This window comes from Carettochelys insculpta, chromosome 6 (genome assembly GCF_033958435.1).
Source record: "Carettochelys insculpta isolate YL-2023 chromosome 6, ASM3395843v1, whole genome shotgun sequence".
Classification (NCBI taxonomy): domain Eukaryota; kingdom Metazoa; phylum Chordata; order Testudines; family Carettochelyidae; genus Carettochelys; species Carettochelys insculpta.
In genome coordinates this window covers 86,596,888-86,615,268 of record NC_134142.1, presented here as the reverse complement: position 1 = coordinate 86,615,268, position 18,381 = coordinate 86,596,888, and positions in this window count along the sequence as shown.

Sequence of the window (18,381 nt, the reverse complement as noted above, 5' to 3'; positions counted from 1 at the left end):
CAGGGATCAACCCCCAACCCTGCAGTACCCCGCCCCCAACCCCGCCTCACACGCCGGTGGCTGTGGAGCTACCCCACCAGCACCGACTAGTGGGAGCGGCTGGTGCTTGAGGAGTGGGACGACGACCGCTGGCTCAGGAACTTCAGGATGAGCCGGCAGACATTTCTGGAGCTGTGCCAGTGGCTCACCCCCGCACTCAGGCACCAGGACACCGCCATGCGGCGTGCCCTCCCTGTGGAGAAACGGGTCGCCATCACTGTCTGGAAGCTGGCCACTCCAGACAGCTACCAATCCGTGGGGCAGCAGTTTGGTGTTGGCAAGGCCACCGTCGGGGCTGTCCTCATGGAGGTAAGAGAACCCACGGGGGAAGGGCAGGGCAGGGGAGGGGAGGCCAGGGCAGGGCAGGGCCACGCACACCCTGCTCACTCCTCATTGGTGCTGTCCCATGTGCTTTCTCTGCAGGTTGTGCGTGCCATCAATGCCATGCTCCTGCACAGGCTCGTAAGGCTGGGGTACCCAGATGCCACCATTGCGGCCTTTGCCACCCTGGGCTTCCCCAATTGCTTCGGGGCTCTGGATGGGACTCACATCCCCATCCGCGCCCAGCATCACAGTGGAGGACGCTACATGAATCGCAAGGGCTACCATTCTGTGGTCCTCCAGGCCTTGGTGGACAGCCGGGGCCATTTCCAGGACATTTATGTGGGCTGGCCTGGCAGCACCCACGACGCCCGGGTTTTCCGGAACTCGGGCCTGTGCCGCTGGCTGGAGGCAGGGACCTACATCCCCCAGTGGGAGATCCCTGTGGGGGACACCACCATTCCCCTCTGCGTCATCGCAGATGCGGCATACCCCCTCCGGCCCTGGCTCACGCACCCGTACATGGGCCATCTCTCCGCTAGCCAGGAGCGCTTCAACCAGCACCTGAACCACGCACGCCAGGTGGTGGAGCGCTCATTTGGCCGCCTGAAAGGACGCTGGAGATGTCTCCTGACCTGCCTGGATGCGGGCCCAAAAACATCCCCCTGATTGTGGGTGCCTGCTGAGCCCTGCACAATTTGGTGGAGCGCAAGGGGGAGGCCTTTTTAAAGGGCTGGGCTGTGGAGGCCGGCAGGGTTGACGTGCAGCCACCCGCTGCCTCCAGTCGGCAGGTGGACCCCAAAGGGACCCAGGTCCGGGAGGCCCTGCGGGCCCACTTCGATGATGAGGCTGCGGGATGAACTCTGCCAGGCCCCCCACTGCCCACCCCTTCCTCTACAACACTCCCTGCTCCAACGCCCACACCATGGAGCACCCAACCGCACCCCACTTTTCCTGGACAAATGACAGCACGCACTTGTGGCTGAACTTAAACTGCTTTTTCTTTTAGAACTTTTTTTTTAACTATAAATAAAATAAGAACAAACTATATACAACATGTGTGGAACAAAAGTAATGTGTACAAATAAAATAATAGTAATAAAAAAGTTTGTTCAGTAATAAAAAGAAAACCAGGGATGATAAAGGGGAGAACTATTTACATGGGGGGGACGGGGCAAACGGGGGGCACAAATTAATAAGTCCCAACTCTATACAAGGGGGGGGCCACGTCCCGGGCCCCTCTCCCCTAAAGTCCGGCACTGGGCGTGGGCGGCCGGGAGCCCTGCCGCGGCCGCAGCCCTGTCCGGGGCTGGCTGGGGGTGGGGTGGACCAGAAGATATGCCCGGCGAGTCTCAGCTGGCTCCAGGGGTCCCTCGGCACTCTGGCCCTCGGTGGTGGGTGGCGGGGCGACGGCAGACCGGACGGCGACGTGCGGAGCAGCTGGTGGTGCGGCAGGTGGAGCAGGCAGCGCGGGCGCTGCTGCGGCCGGCGTGGCATGGGGGGCCAGGTAGTCCACCAGGCGGTTGAAAGTCTCCATGTAGGCCCCCCATGCCTCTTGGCGCCAAGCCAGCGCCCGCTCCTGCAGGTGCAGGTGGCGTTGCTCCACCTGCAGGTGCTGCTCCGTGACCTCCAGCTGCCGACGGTGGATGGCCAGCAGCTGGGGGTCCGTCGCCGTTGGCTGGTGGTGGTGCGGGGTCCACCGTCTAGCCCGCCGTGGGGCCGGTCGGTCCTCAGCCGAGGGGCTTGCCTGGAGCGATGGCCCTGGAGGGCTCTCCGGGACCACTGATGCCTCGCCGGCGCTCTCTTCCGGTCCTTCCGATGGTGCAGGTGCGGGACACAGGAGAGGAGAGGGGGAAGAAGAATGGAGACAGGCGTTAGTGTGGGCCCCGAGCCGTGGCCTTTGTCCCCCCAGCCCTGTGCTGCAGGTTCCCCATCCCCGTCCCCAGGAGATGCTGCTGGTTCAGGGGTCCCCCTGCACTGCACCCCGTCCCCTGGTGGGAGCGACTCTCACTTCACTCCGCAGGGTCTGACAGCAGGAGAGGTGTCTTAGGCCATAGATGCCCAGTTTCTACCAGGAGTGACAGCACCAGCTGTCAGAAGAGACAGTCCTTCCAACCTGTCCTGGGGAGAAGACCCCAAGAGGTGCCCCTCTGGGATGCAGCTTTCCCCCTCCTCAGGCTGGCTGCCTTCCAGATCTCCCTTCCCCTAGCCTCTACCTGTGGCCCCCGCCCTTCCCCCCCAATTCCAAGCCAGCTCGGCTCCTCTCTCCTCTTTGTTCAGGGCAGAGGTGTCACCTGCCAGCTGTAGCCCCAGGATCCTCCTTTGCCCCTGGGAGCTATTCGGCTCTTGTTGCTCATATCTAGCCTGAGTCTCCCTTTTGCACTCCCCTCCACTCCATCACATGCTGCTGCTGCTGCTGCGGGGTGTCCCACCCCCTCCTCCCGGGGGCCCCTTGAGGTTCCGCTCCCCCCTGCCTCGGGGATGGGGCATGGCACTGTCGTCTGGGGTGGGGGGAGGGCAGGGGCTGATGCACTGCTGTGAGGTACATGGCCCTGCTGTCCTTGGGGCCATGGCCATGTGAGCATGTGGGGGGCCCTGGACACATATCTATTATCCCCTTCCCCTCAAGCCCAGGGGTGTACACCAGAGGGGGGTACATACCTGTCGGTCCACTCCCACGGTCCAGAGATCCCCGGGAGGCGGAGGCCCGGCTGCTGCTCCCGGATGGCAGGAGGAGGATCTGCAGCCCAGATTCTGCGGAGGAGGAGCCCCCCTCCTCCTCCTCCTGCTGCGATGTCCCGGGGGGGGCCTCCGGGGGGGGCCCCCGGGGTGCGGGGCTTACCTCCGGGGCGGACTCCGGCTGAAGGTCCTGCTGGGGCTCGTCGGCTGAAGTATCAAGGGTGGCCGGAGGGGAGGAGGTGTGCCGGGGGCCCAGGATGTCCCTGAGCTCCCTGTAAAAGGGGCAAGTGACGGGGGCGGCCCCAGATCGGCCGGCCGCATCCCGGGCCCGGGAGTAACCCTGCCGCAGCTCCTTCACCTTACTCCTGACGTGATCAGGAGTGCGGGCAGGGTGACCCCGGGCAGCCAGGCCGTCGGCCAGCCGAGCGAATGCATCCACGTTCCGCCTCTTGCTCCCCATTACCTGGAGCACCTCCTCCTCGCTCCAGATCCCCAGCAGGTCCCGCAGCTCGGCCTCCGTCCAGGAGGAGCCCCGCTGCCGCTTGCCAGCCTGGCTGCCCTGGCTCCCCTGGGGGGGGTCCCCTGGGGGTGTTGTGGGGGCTGCCGAGCGGCCATTGATGGTCCTGTGGCTGCTGAGGGACATGCAGGCTGGCCGTGTGTCTGGGCTGCTGCCTGCACATTCCCTCAGCTTCGTGCACAGGAAGGGAGGGGGAGGGGACCTTTAAGGGGCCGCTCCACGCGGCCACCGTTGAGCTGAGGGGCTGCAGAGAGCATCTCTCAACCCCTCAGCTGATGGCCGCCATGGAGGACCCCGCAATTTCGACGTTGCGGGACGCGCAACGACTACACGGTCCCTACTTCGACGTTGAACGTCGAAGTAGGGCGCTATTCCTATCCCCTCATGGGGCTAGCGACTTCGACGTCTCGCCGCCTAACATCGAAGTTAACTTCAAAATAGCGCCTGACGCGTGTAGCCGTGACGGGCTCTATTTCGAAGTTAGTGCCGCTGCTTCGAAGTAGCGTTCACGTGTAGACACGGCTTATGTGTCCTACTGTTTTCCCCGTGGGAACTCACTGACAGCACCTTGTATAGCTTTTGGTAATTCACTCACCTTCACGTTAATCAAATAACCTTTTTAACTACTTACCTGGCCGTTGTTTTGTGGGAGCTGGGTGTTACCAAATCAAGGCTTTCTTCTTCTCTGGACCATTGTCTCCCAAGTGTGTGCTGGGTATCCCTATCATCCCTACCAGAGCCATTGTGTTGTTTCTCTGTTCTTCCCACACACCATGAAATAAGTTGGATCAGTAAGTCATACAGGAAATTCTTGTACGAAAACATCCCCTCTCTGACTCATTCACATATGGTGTCCATAAAATTGTTACATCTCAGCATTCATAACATTACTGCCTATCACCTACACTTCTGCTGCAAATTAAACCAATGGGGTCTCAGCTTCTCCATGCTGCATGTCTCCCATGTAATCTTTTGCTAGTTGACTAGTTACTATGGTTTGTCTGCATATAGTAATGAGCCATTAATCTGTAAATGACTACTGCATTTCGAACAGACCTTTTTTTTCTGGATGAAACAGGAACACAATAGTTAACGTTTGCATTGGCCCAGTTCCTGCTGGCTGCTGGAAGCACATAATCTAGACTCAAGGAACTTGTTGCCTCTAATTGCTTGCAAGTTGTTTTCATTAGTGGGCGTTTCAGTAATCAGTGGGAATTTACTTTGAGTGAAAGGGGCTAATTCAGTTAAGCAAACCATAAAGAGAGTTATTCAACCTGTCTTCTTCTTTTCTTTCTTCTTTTCTTTTAAGATTAAACACAAATCAAGTCAGCATGATTCACATAACCTGCACACTCTCAGCAGCTAGGCAGTTCCCCCGTAAACCTGCACTTCACAAGGAATCTTAGGCTACATTTATGCTGCACTTTCATACCCCTGACTTACAAAAATTTTGCTCACAGGAAGAACCACAGCCCTGTCCAAAAAAGGTTTGACTGACTGACGAAAAGTGTGAACAGTGCTTTCTTGGTGGGAGATGCTCTCTTGCTAACAAAGCTACCTTCCTTGATTGGGTTTGGTTTTATTTTGTCAGTGGCAGTGCTGTGTCCTGCTCACAAAGAGCAGCTGTACTGCATACTCCGCAGTGCCACTACTGTAGGGTTTTAGCTGTGTCACTGTAAGGTGGGCAGTGTAGACATAGACTAAAGTTAAATAGGTAAAGCAGCTCCTCAAAAAGACTTTCCCCACCGCACACACATGCCCCATCTGAACCACCTGTAGAGTGGTACATAACACTCCACAGCATTTCAAAGGGGCCCAGAGATTCAGCCATAGTGGTGGCCAGAACTCCAGGCCTCTCCGAAATGCTGGGCCTGGGAGCAGTTGCTCCTTTGCTCCCCCTCATGCCGTGGGGAGGCCTGCATAGACATAATCCAAGTATTCATTATGATTAGTTAGTCTGACCTCCTGTAGATAAAGTCTTTCTCATCTTAATTACTGGTTCAAAGCAAAGCCCAGAATAATTGCCCACAATATTATCAGAGAGGGAACCGTGCTAGTCTATATACTATCAAAACAAAAAGCAGTCAAGTAGCACTTTAAAGACTTTATTTTGTTAGTCTTTAAAGTGCTACTTGACTGCTTTTTTGTTTTGATGCCACAATATTATGTTTGTTACCTGGGGGAAATGACAGGAATAGTCTTAGTCCAATTTCTAATGTGCAGAGAGCCACACAACACAAGGAACCATCACACATACATTGATTGTCAGCTGCAACAAAGAAGCCAGGAAAGCAAGTGGGCCAGGGAGTCTAAGCTGTCCTTTTACACCTCAAAATGGGATTCTCTTCTGATCAAGGTCAAGAAGATGCAGCGTAGGAGAGCTCTCCAGTGTGTTGGCTTGTACAGTACTACTTCATTGAAAGGGACGAGCTGATAATAGATCAGAACAAATAGCCCAGAAATAATATGTGAGCTAGTTTGCTTTTCCTCATGCCTGAGCCACCAACTCATTTATTTTGAACTAACAAACGTGTAAGTCCACTGAAGTTAAAGGAGGTGTACCCACTAGTACCCAGTTCTTAATTTCCCTGTCTTTTCAAAATAATTTGATGACACATGTAAATTACGCTAAGTCATATTTTGTTAAAAAGGGCTGTGAGCACATGTTATTGAATGAGGTGGCTTTTAATCTAAGGTAGAGAAGCAATCTCTTGCATCTGACAAGTGAAGTAGGTACCTGCTAATAGAGTTGACAAACATTAATAACTGCCTTTGATAATTATTTAAATAACATGCAATGATTTAGATTTAATCACACATTGAAATGTGCAGTAAATATGATTTTAAAATGTTAACTGAAAAATCTTCTAATTTGTTCCAGTGGCACTACCTGCTTTTCAGCTTAAGGTTTCTGAAGCAGCCTTTTCTAGTCATAGCTCACCACATGGCAATGGTAACGTGGATATATTGAAGTAGTGTTTTTTCCCATGACACCCAGCTAAAAGAGTGAAAGTGACACACCAATGGTCAACACATAAAGCAAGTCTGAGGAGGTAATATAATACCTGATTCTTCCTCCCTCTGCTCTAATCAGAGCCTCACACTTGCTCAGTGCTTGAAAGGGAACTCAGAGTCCTCACTCCCATTTTTAGCGCCACAGTCATTCCCTTTTAAATCCTCTGCTGGGAGTGGGTACTTAATCATAAGTCACCTTCACAAAAATACCACATATTCCAGAATAGTGCCCGCCATGTAGACATACTTAGAGGGGAAAAGAGGGTTTACAAAAAACGATGGAAAGTGAATAGACATTTTTGTTTTCTGTTCCCACTTTAATTTAAATGAAAATTAACCTGGGTTTAATTTCTTTCGCTTTTAGCTATATGTAGCTGACTCAGGGCTTTGTAGTCTTGTGTTTAAAGCACTGTATAGCTATTCAACTACTTCAGTAGTTCCTCGTCCCTCCACTTACCATCAACTAGAGCTAAGTTTACTGGCACCTGGCTGCTGCTCTGTATCAGCTAGTTGAGACAGTTAGTACTTGTATATTTAAGAGATCTTGCAGAAAATTAAGTTTGGTCTGTCTGTAGTTGGGAAAGGAGACCATTGGGATTCAAATCATTGGTAAATGGATAAACTAAAACATGCCACTCAATTCCTTCCCCTATTGATTTGTTGTACAAAATATTGCAAGAACAATTTTTTCCTGTGTCTAGAGGCCAATTTGAGACATAGTCCCAGTTGCATTTGTGGAGTTAACAGGTTAGTTCTCTCAACAGTAAAGGCAGAAGGTACTGATCACCTAACTACTGTCAAATTTTGTATCTAATGTATACTGCCTCTGCTGGGGCCTGACATCTCATTTTTCCCCCCTCTCTCTCCAGGAGGGAGATTCCAATGCCAAGTCTGCATGAAAATAGCTTATGGTGTGAGCTGTTTGCTTCAGAACTCTGTGCTAGCAGGTGTCATGATTTCCCGTTGCTGAGTTTCAAGCCAAGAATGAGGGAGAGTCTAATACCTGGTGCTTCACAACTTGGCAAACTGAAAAGACTCTGCTGGCAGCCAGTTGTACAATACTGCTATTTATTTTGGCTAAGCCAGTTCATGCTTCCCCAATTAGTCTCTGTTCAGTGTTCAGACAGGTGTGTGTATATGAGAAAATTTTCCTCCCCTAAGCCCTGTTCTTGCAAGATTTCTGTGCAGCATGCACAGTTTGCCTTTCCTTCTGCTCCCACAAAGGCAAATGATGTGTCTTTACCAGCTTCACTGATCTGAGAGCAGGCCTGATTCCGTGTCTTGAGCTCAATCAGTGCTTTACTTGTGTATCGCATGCACATCACTTTGGTGTCTAACCATCTAAATTTGCCATTAGAGATGGCAAGTCTGTTGCATTTGGTGCTGTGATGTTTGGGGAGTTATGATGCCTCTCAGTGTTCGTGTCAGTGACTATGTTTCAAGATTTAGACTTAAGTGTGCTCAGCGGTGTCAGGCTTGTCCCTTGGATGAGTTTATCACATTTATCTCAAAGCTTGCTCAGGCAAAAGAACTTGAAGATGGGAGAAAACAACATAAAAAGTGTGAGGTTCAACTGCAGGAAGTCAGCATTCTTATGTCCAAGGAAATGGATTTTTAGTATTCTGTAGGTCAGATATCTGTAAACCTTGTGGGCCCTAAGATACCCTTGGTGGGCTGTTCGCTTTCCACCCTGCACTCTGGAATGTCATCATCCCAGGTAGCAAAGTTCTGTTATGAGAAAATGTCAAGAGAATTCCTCATCTGGTGGAAATCAGAATAAGTTCACTGATGTTACTGAAATTGTTAGTTAGCTCCATTGACTTCAATTTAGGTGTTCCAGTTTAAACCAGATGAGAATTGATACATACCCACATGTTTGATTTTTGTGTATATTTTATAAAATATAAAAGATGAGGTGAGTACCAACAAGGAATCTCCATTCCCACTGAAGAGGCAAGAGGACACAGAAAGGGCATTGGTAAATTAACAATAGCCAATATCTGTCCAGAGGAAAAAAGTACATTGCCAATAGAATAAGTTGAGCTGGAGGCAGTGCTAAGGCATAAATATTGATTATTTCAAAATTTAACCAAGGGGCTAAAAGAAATGTAATGTGACACCCTGTACCTTATTGTAGCCTCTTATTTTATTTATAGTGAATTTAGTTATGTATTACACAGCTGTGGGTTTGGCTCTGGCAGCTTTAATTTCAAGTTCAAAGTGAAAGTTACCTCTACTATTTGCTTCATTTTAACAACCTCTAGGAACACGTGAAAATCAAAGATAGTGATCACACATACATCCTCACAAGTACAAGATCTGTTCTCTTTTATAATATTTATTACAGTTGTGAATATGTTTATGATTGTTATTTTGGTTATTAAATCAATGCCAGAATTTGCCAGGCCAGCCAGGCACTAGGACGTCGTAGAGTCTGAGTATTGAATCAGCACAATATCTGACAGTCCACTAAACTGAAAGTGTACAAGGCTGTAGTCCTGACCAGTCTTCTGTACTGCTGTGAAACCTGGACCTTGTACAGAAAACATATAAAACTGCTGGAGTGCTTCCATACACGCAGCCTGAGGTCAATACTGCACATTCGATGGCAAGACAGAGTTATGAATCCAGAAGTCCTGGACAGAACAAGAACCATGAGCATCAAAGCCATGATTCTGAAAGCCCAGCTTCTCTGGACAGGGCGTGTCATACGAATGGAGGAGTCAAGAATCCCTAAGCAACTCCTCTACAGTGAGCTCTCCCAGGGCAAGGGAATCAAGGTTGGCCTCACAAGAGATATAAAGACTGTGTGAAGGCCAACATTGCTCATGCTGGTTTAAAACCAGATCAGCGAGAGCAGCATGCAAAAGACCAAACAGGCTGGCATGCTCTCCTATGACACGCGTATGACAACTTTGAAGAGCAGCGACACGTACGCCCCACTGATGCTCATGAGAGGAAGAAAGCAACAGAAGCAGACACACCAACAGAGGTAGGAAAATTCCCTTGCCCCCACTGTGAACGCCCATGGCATTCAAAGCTTGGTCTCCTCAGCCACATGCGAGTTCACTACCGATGAGCCTGTGCAAACTCAAGACGTCATCGTCTGACATGACGGACTACCTACACTCATGCATATAGAAGTCCTATAGTGACCTATGCAGAAGTTACTAGGTATACAAATGTAATTATACTCGCATCCTTGATATTCTTCAGACCTGAGGGATGCCTAGCAATTGCTCCTGAGTAGAGGGATGAGTCCTACTGGCGTTTGCCCCATCTAGGAGTTCACCTTCATCTTGTTGTTATAACTACACAAAAGACTTTATGCACATGTTTGAAGGTATCACCTCATTATTTTCTCTATCACACCCATCCCAACATTGGGGTACTCCATTTTTCATGTCATTTATAGTCCTTTTAATTCTCATTAGCATCTATGCATAGCATGTACTCTGTGGTCAGGGTCATGATTTTGAATGGTATATTGCAATCAGTTTTTTGCAACATCACCCATTGGCACATGTATCTCATGATCTTATGTCATAGGCTCATTCTTAGGTTACTTTCTAATGTCAAGCATATCTTAAGCCTATAGGCTAGTGTAGTGAGGCTGACATCTTTAATGGCCTCAGACTTTAGGCATACCCTCCCCACTTTGCTTAGATACCTAATTCATATTTATCACTTCTAAATACCTGTCAACCTTATACTTCTGTTATCATGCACTTAAATCTACTTAGCACACAATTATTATATATGACCTAGCATATTAGTCACTCATAACATCCCACACCATACAGCAAATGAATGATAAAATGAACCAACTGGCTGCCTTATTCTGAAAAAGTTCAGGCATCTGGTGCCCATTAAACCATAGTGTCAGTGCTACATTTTATTTGCTTTGTTGACTGAATAAAATGCTTACTATAGTAACATGAAGGAGGACAATCTTCCAGAGAATAGGTGAAAGTAGATGCTGCTGCTAAAGTTGTCATTTTAAATGTCTCTTGGTATTTGCATTATAAGCTCCTTCACCCTGATGTTTTTGAACCTTATAATTCAGTCATGAAAATTACATCAGGGTGAAAGCTGGCATCTAGTATCTTAAAGCAGGAACATTTTTTAAATCATCTTTTGCTTTGCAATTTTTAACTTGATAAAATATGCAGAAATAGCTTGTGCCTATGTGTATATTCTCCTTTCACTTTCATTTAACTGGTACCAGCATAACCAGTAGGATTTTTGCTTTCACTGACACAGCTTCCCCATCCCCCATCTCCATCAGTTACATGCCTTTTTTAAGAATAAAAAATGGAATTTTGGTTGGTTGGTGATTTCCCACCCCCCACCATTTCCTCTCCCCCCGAATATAATTATGAGCCTCAAGTATAAAAGACCTGATTGGCCAGTCACTCATTGCGAGCTTGAGGACAAGGTACTTTAAAGGTGTTAAGCTTTCCACTGGGGGAAACTCAATAGGACGGCTGAGTGCTGCTGTTGCTGGTCCAAACAACAAGATATGGGGACCGTCCTCAACGTCCGTACGCCAGATTTCTTAAGTACCTCTATGCTCCGTGAGGACTCAGCTGAGGTAATACCTTGCCCAGCTAGGGGATCAGGTCCCTGTCGTTAGTAACAGCTCTAAGGAGCAGTAAAATAGGCCTAAGTAAATGTAACTTGGAAATAAAATTGCCCTTGGGAACAAAGGAATTAGGGGAACCTCCGGTAGAGGGTCCCCACTGTAAAAGCTGGCAACGATCACCAAGAGGTAGGCCTCTTTAACCCACCTTGGTCCTGGGAACTCTGCATCCTTAGCTGTCAGGTTAGCTGTAGGATGGCTAAAAAAGGAATAAATGTTCAATGTGACCAGGGATGACCTGGAACACATTCTCTCTGTTTGCATTGTATATATATATATATATACATATATACCTGTATATATCTTCAATTCTTCCTCTCCTGTTCTTATCCTTAATATTAATAAACTTTATAAAGAATAAATAACAACCCTTAAGGTGTAATCTCTGGAATTCCAAGTCAATACATAATAATAAATAATTATAAATAAATACATAAAATATATTAATATAATAAATAATAATAAAAGGGGTAAAGTCCAAGGTCAGCCACACAGCCAATAAGACCCCCGACTTTCACCTCTCACAGGTCCTCTGGGGATATTTAAACACTTCTCCCAGGTAAGGCAGATATCTGGAATACAATATAAGAGGCCCTCAGACAAGTTGGTCATGTGTTCAACACGTACTATGAAATGGAGTTTATAATTTGAAACAGACAAATCCTTTTGACATAAGATACTGGTTCAGTAAGTTTTGCTTATTTGTGCCTGTGAAAAGGGAGTCATAGAGCTGCTACTATGCAGTGAAATCATTCTTTTTCTTTTTGTTGTTCATTTTTGTAGTCCTCCTCCTTTTTATGCATTGAAACACATGCAGTACTATGGCCAGACTGAAGTATATATATTTATAAATAAATACACTTCAATCTGGTAGTAGTTCTGTGTGTGTGATATAATATGAAGCATTCATGGGAGTAGGATGAAGTATTCTTCTCATAAATAAACAAACCATAATTTAGAAGCTTCAGCAGCCCTGGAATAAACTTCAGCCCTGTTGTGGGAATCAGCTGTGGAACTGATGAGCCGTGTCTACACGTGCACGCTACTTCGAAGTAGTGGCACTAACTTCGAAATAGCGCCCGTCACGGCTACACGTGTTGGGCGCTATTTCAAAGTTAACTTCGACGTTAGGCGGCGAGACGTCGAAGTCGCTAGCCCCATGAGGGGATAGGAATAGCGCCCTACTTCGACGTTCAACGTCGAAGTAGGGACCGTGTAGTCGTTGCGCGTCCCGCAACGTCGAAATTGCGGGGTCCTCCATGGCGGCCATCAGCTGAGGGGTTGAGAGACGCTCTCTCCAGCCCCCCAACTCAATGGTGGCCGCATGGAGTGGCCCCTTAAAGGTCCCCTCCCCCTCCCTTCCTGTGCAGGAAGCTGAGGGAATGTGCAGGCGGCAGCCCAGACACGCGGCCAGCCTGCATGTTCCTCAGCCACCCACCCAGCTGCGATGGCTGCCCAGCAGCCCCCCCAGCGCCCCCAGGGGACCCCCCCCCAAGGGGAGCCAGGGCAGCCAGCCCAGCCAGAAGGGCAGCCAGGCTCGCAAGCGGCAGCGGGGCCCCTCCTGGATGGAGGCCGAGCTGCGGGACCTGCTGGGGATCTGGAGCGAGGAGGAGGTGCTCCAGGTAATGGGGAGCAAGAGGCGGAACGCGGAAGCGTTTGCTTGGCTGGCCAATGGCCTGGCTGCCCGGGGTCACCCTGCCCGCACTCCTGATCACGTCAGGAGCAAGGTGAAGGAGCTACGGCAGGGTTACTCCCGGGCCCGGGATGCGGCCGGCCGATCTGGGGCCGCCCCCGTCACTTGCCCCTTTTACAGGGAGCTCAGGGACATCCTGGGCCCCCGGCACACCTCCTCCCCTCCAGCCACCCTTGATACCTCGGCCGACGAGCCCCAGCAGGCCCTGCAGCCGAAGTCCGCCCCGGAGGTAAGCCCCGCACCCCGGGAGCCCCCCCCGGAGGCCACCCCCGGGACATCGCAGCAGGAGGAGGAGGAGGAGGAGGAGGAGGAGGGGGGCTCCTCCTCTGCAGAATCTGGGCTGCAGATCCTCCTCCTGCCATCCCGGAGCAGCAGCGGGGCCTCCGCCCCCCCGGGATCTCCAGACCGTGGGAGTGGACCGACAGGTATGTACCCCCCTCTGGTGTACACCCCTGGGCTTGAGGGGCGGGGGAAATAGACATGTGTCCAGGGCCCCCCACATGCTCACATGGCCATGGCCCCAAGGACAGCAGGGCCATGTCCCTCACAGCAGTGCATCAGCCCCTGCCCCCCGCACCCCGCACGAGAGTGCCATGCCCCATCCCCGGGGCAGGGGGCAGCGGAACCTCGAGGGACTCCCGGGAGGAGGGGGTGGGACACCCCGCAGCAGCAGCAGAAGCAACAGCAGCAGCAGCAGCAGTATGTGATGGAGTGGGGGGAGTGCAAAAGGGAGACTCAGGCTACATATGAGCAACAAGAGCCGAATAGCTCCCAGGGGTAAAGGAGGATCCTGGGGCTACAGCTGGCAGGTGACACCTCTGCCCTGAACAAAGAGGAGGGAGGAGCCGATCTGGCTTGGAATTGGGGTGGGAGGGTGGAGGCCACAGGTAGAGGCTAGGGGAAGGGAGATCTGGAAGGCAGCCAGCCTGAGGAGGGGGAAAGCTGCATCCCAGAGGGGCACCTCTTGGGGTCTTCTCCCCAGGACGGGTTGGAAGGACTGTCTCTTCCGACAGCTGGTGCTGTCACTCCTGGTAGAAACTGGGCATCTGTGGCCTAAGAAACCTCTCCTGCTGTCAGACCCTGCAAAGTGAAGTGAGAGTCGCTCCCACCAGGGGACAGGGTGCAGGGCAGGGGGACCCCTGAACCCCATCCATCACAGCAGCATCTCCCGGGGACGGGGATGGGGAACCTGCAGCACAGGACTGGGGGGACAAAGGCCACGGCTCGGGGCCCACACTAACGCCTGTCTCCATTCTTCTTCCCCCCCTCCTCTCCTGTGTCCCGCACCTGCACCATCAGAAGGACCGGAAGAGAGCCCCGGCGACGCATCAGTGGTCCCGGAACCATTGCTCCAGGCCAGCCCCTCGGCCGAGGACCGACCGGCCCCACAGCGGGCTAGACGGCAGACCCCGCGCCACCACCAGCCGACGGCGACGGACCCCCAGCTGCTGGCCATCCACCGTCGGCAGCTGGAGGTCGCGGAGCAGCACCTGCAGCTGCAGGAGCGGGCGCTGGCCTGGCACCAAGAGGCATGGGGGGCCTACATGGAGACTTTCAACCACCTGGTGGACTACCTGGCCCCCCATGCCGCGCTGGCCGCCGCAGCGCCCGCCCTGCCTGCTCCACCCGCCGCACCACCAGCTGCTCCGCCCGTCGCCGTCCCGTCTGCCGTCGCCCCGCCACCCACCGCCGAGGGCAGGAGTGCCGAGGGACCCCTGGAGCCACCTGAGACTCGCTGGGCATATCTTGCGGTCCGGCCCGCCCCCAGCCAGCGCCGGACAGGGCTGCGACCGCGGCGGGGCTCCCAGCCGGCCACGCCCAGTGCCGGACTATAGGGGCGAGGGGCCCAGGACGTGGCCCCCCCTTGTATATAGTTTGAACGTCTTATTTGGTGCCCCCAGTTTGCCCCATCCCCCCCATGTAAATAGTTCTCCCCTTTATCCTCCCTGGTTTTCTTTTTATTAATGAGGACACTTGTTTGTTAGTATTGTTTTATTTGTACATATTAGTTTGTTTCCACATGTTGTATATAGTTTGTTCTTGTTTCATATATTTACAGTTAAAAGAAAAAAGTTCTAAAAGAAAAAACAGTTTAAGTTCAGCCACAAGTACGTGCTGTCATTTGTCCAGGAAAAGTGGGAGGGGGGTGTGGTGGGGTGCTCCATGGTGTGGGCGTTGGGGCAGGAGTGTGGTGGAAGAAGGGACGGGCAGTGGGGGGGCTGGGCAGAGTTCACCCCGTGGCCTCATCGTTGAAGTGGGCCCACAGGGCCTCCCGGACCCGGGTCCCTTTGGGGTCCACCTGCCGACTGGGGGCAGCAGGTGGCTGGACGTCTGCCCTGCCGGCCTCCGCAGCCCAGCCCTGGAAAAAGGTCTCCCCCTTGCTCTCCACCAAATTGTGCAGGGCGCAGCAGGCACCCACAATCTGGGGGATGTTGTTGGGGCCCGCATCCAGGCGGGTCAGGAGACATCTCCAGCATCCCTTCAGGCGGCGAAATGAGCGCTCCACCACCTGGCATGAGTGGTTCAGGCGCTCGTTGAAGCGCTCCTGTCTAGCGGAGAGATGGCCCGTGTACGGGTGCATGAGCCACGGGCGGAGGGGGTATGCCGCATCTGCGATGACGCAGAAGGGCATGGTGGTGTCCCCCAGAGGGATCTCCCGCTGGGGGATGTAGGTCCCCGCCTCCAGCTGGCGGCACAGGCCCGAGTTCCGGAAAACCCGGGCTTCGTGGGTGCTGCCAGGCCAGCCCACATAAATGTCCTGGAAACGTCCCCAGCTGTCCACCAAGGCCTGGAGGACGACAGAATGGTAGCCCTTGCAATTCAGGTATCGTCCTCCACTGTGATGCGGGGCGCGGATGGGGATGTGAGTCCCATCCAGAGCCCTGAAGCAGTTGGGGAAGCCCAGGGTGGCAAAGGCCGCGATGGTGGCATCTGGGTCCCCCAGCCTCACGAGCCTGTGCAGAAGCATGGTGTTGATGGCACACACAACCTGCAGAGAAAGCACATGGGACAGCACCAATGAGGGGTGAGCAGGGTGTGCGTGGCCCTGCCCTGCCCTGCCCTCCTCTGCCCTCCCCCGCCCTGGCCTCCCCTCCCCTCCCCTCCCCTCCCCTGCCCTGGCCTCCCCTCCCCTCCGCTGCCCTCCTCTGCCCGGGCTCCCCTCCCCTGCCCTGCCCTCCCCCCATGGGTTCTCTTACCTCCATGAGGACAGCCCCGACGGTGGCCTTTCCGACACCAAACTACTGTCCCACGGATCGGTAGCTGTCAGGAGTGGCCAGCTTCCAGACAGCGATGCTGACCCGTTTCTGCACTGTGAGGGCACGCCGCATGGCCGTGTCCTGGTGCCTGAGTGCGGGGGTGAGCCACTGGCACAGCTCCATAAATGTCTGCCGGCTCATCCTGAAGTTCCTGAGCCAGCGGTCGTTGTCCCACTCCCCAAGCACCAGCCGCTCCCACCAGTCGGTGCTGGTGGGGTAGCTCCACAGCCGCCGGCGTGTGAGGCGGCGGGGGGGGGGGCGGGGTGCTGCAGGGTTAGGGATTGAGCCCTGCTGCCCTGGGGGCAGCTCCTCCTCCGGTGTAGCAAGGAGGTGCTCAGCTGCCTCCCGCATGGCATGGATCAGGGCAAGCCCTGCTCCTGCCGGGAGGGCTGGGTGGACCTCTGGCTGCTGCTGCTGCTGGGGGTCCATGACTGCGGCGCCCGGGGTCTGTGTGCCTATGGCTCCTCAGACAGCATGCTGTGCAGGCTGAGTGTGTCTGGGAGGGGCCCTTTAAGGGAGCGGCTAGCTGTTGCCCCGGAAGCGCTAGTCCGCCCTGTGACCCTGTCTGCAGCTGTGACTGGCATCCCTATTTCGATGTGTGCTACTTTGGCGTGTAGACGTTCCCTCGCTGCGCCTATTTCGATGTTGGGCTGTGCAACGTCGAAGTTGAACATCGACGTTGCCAGCCCTGGAGGACGTGTAGACGTTATTCATTGAAATAGCCTATGGCTATAAGCTATTTCGATGTAGCATGCTCGTGTAGACGTAGCCATGAAGTACATCTTGGCTACGTGTACACGTGCAGCCAACATCGAAATAGTCTATTTCGATGAATAACGTCTACACGTCCTCCAGGGCCAGCAACGTCAATGTTCAACTTCGACATTGCTCAGCCCAACATCGAAATAGGCGCAGCGAGGGAACGTCTACACGTCAAAGTAGCACACATCGAAATAGGGATGCCAGGCACAGCTGCAGACAGGGTCACAGGGCAGACTCAACAGCAAGCCGCTCCCTTAAAGGGCCCCTCCCAGACATAGTTGCACTAAACAGCACAAGATACACAGAGCTGACAACTGGTTGCAGACCCTGTGCCTGCAGCATAGATCCCCAGCTGCCGCAGAAGCAGCCAGAAGCCCTGGGCTAAGGGCTGCTGCCCACGGTGACCATAGAGCCCCGCAGGGGCTGGAGAGAGAGCATCTCTCAACCCCCCAGCTGATGGCCGCCATGGAGAACCCGGCAATTTCGACGTTGCGGGACGCGGATCGTCTACACGGTCCCTACTTCGACGTTGAACATTGAAGTAGGGCGCTATTCCTATCTCCTCATGAGGTTAGCGACTTCGACGTCTCGCTGCCTAACGTCGAAGTTAACTTCGAAATAGTGCCCGACGCGTGTAGACGCGACGGGCGCTATTTCGAAGTTGGTGCCGCTACTTCGAAGTAGCGTGCACGTGTAGACGCAGTTCTTGTGTGCATGATGGGCTCTTCTGAGATTCTGCATATATGGTTACATTTTATGGAATCATAGAGTGCTAGGGCTGGAAGGGACCTCAGGAGATCACACAGTCCAGCCCTCTGCTTCAAGCAGGATCAACCCCAACTATCCCAGCCAGGATTATGTCAAGCTGGGACTTAAAAACCTCTAGGGATGGAGATTCTACCTCCCCAGGAAATCCATTCCAGTGCTTCACCACCTTCTTGGTGAAGAAGTTTTTCCTAATATCCAACCTGCTCCTCTCCTTCTGTAAGTTCAGACCATTGCTCCTTGCTCTGCCATCTGTCACCACTGAGAACAGTTTCTCTCCATCCTCTTTAGAGGTCTCCTTCAGGAAGTTGAAGACTGCTATTAAATCACCCCTCAGTCTTGTCTTCTGCAAACTAAAGAAGCCCAAATCTCTCAGCCTCTCCTCATAGGTCATCTGCTTCAGCCCCTTAATCATTTTCACTGCCCTCCACTGAACCTGCTCCAGCATATCCACACCCTTTCTATATTGGGGGGCTGCAAAACTGGACACAATACTCCAGATGTGGCCTCACCAGTGCCAAATAGAGGAGAAAAACTTCTCTAGATCTGCTCAAAATGCTCCTCCTAATGCATCCCAAAATGCCATTGGCCTTCTTGGCTACAAGGGCACACTGTTTACTCATATGCAGTCTTTCATCCATTTCTGTCAAACATTGGAGGTTGGGAGGGAGCTGGTGAGAAAATAGAAGAT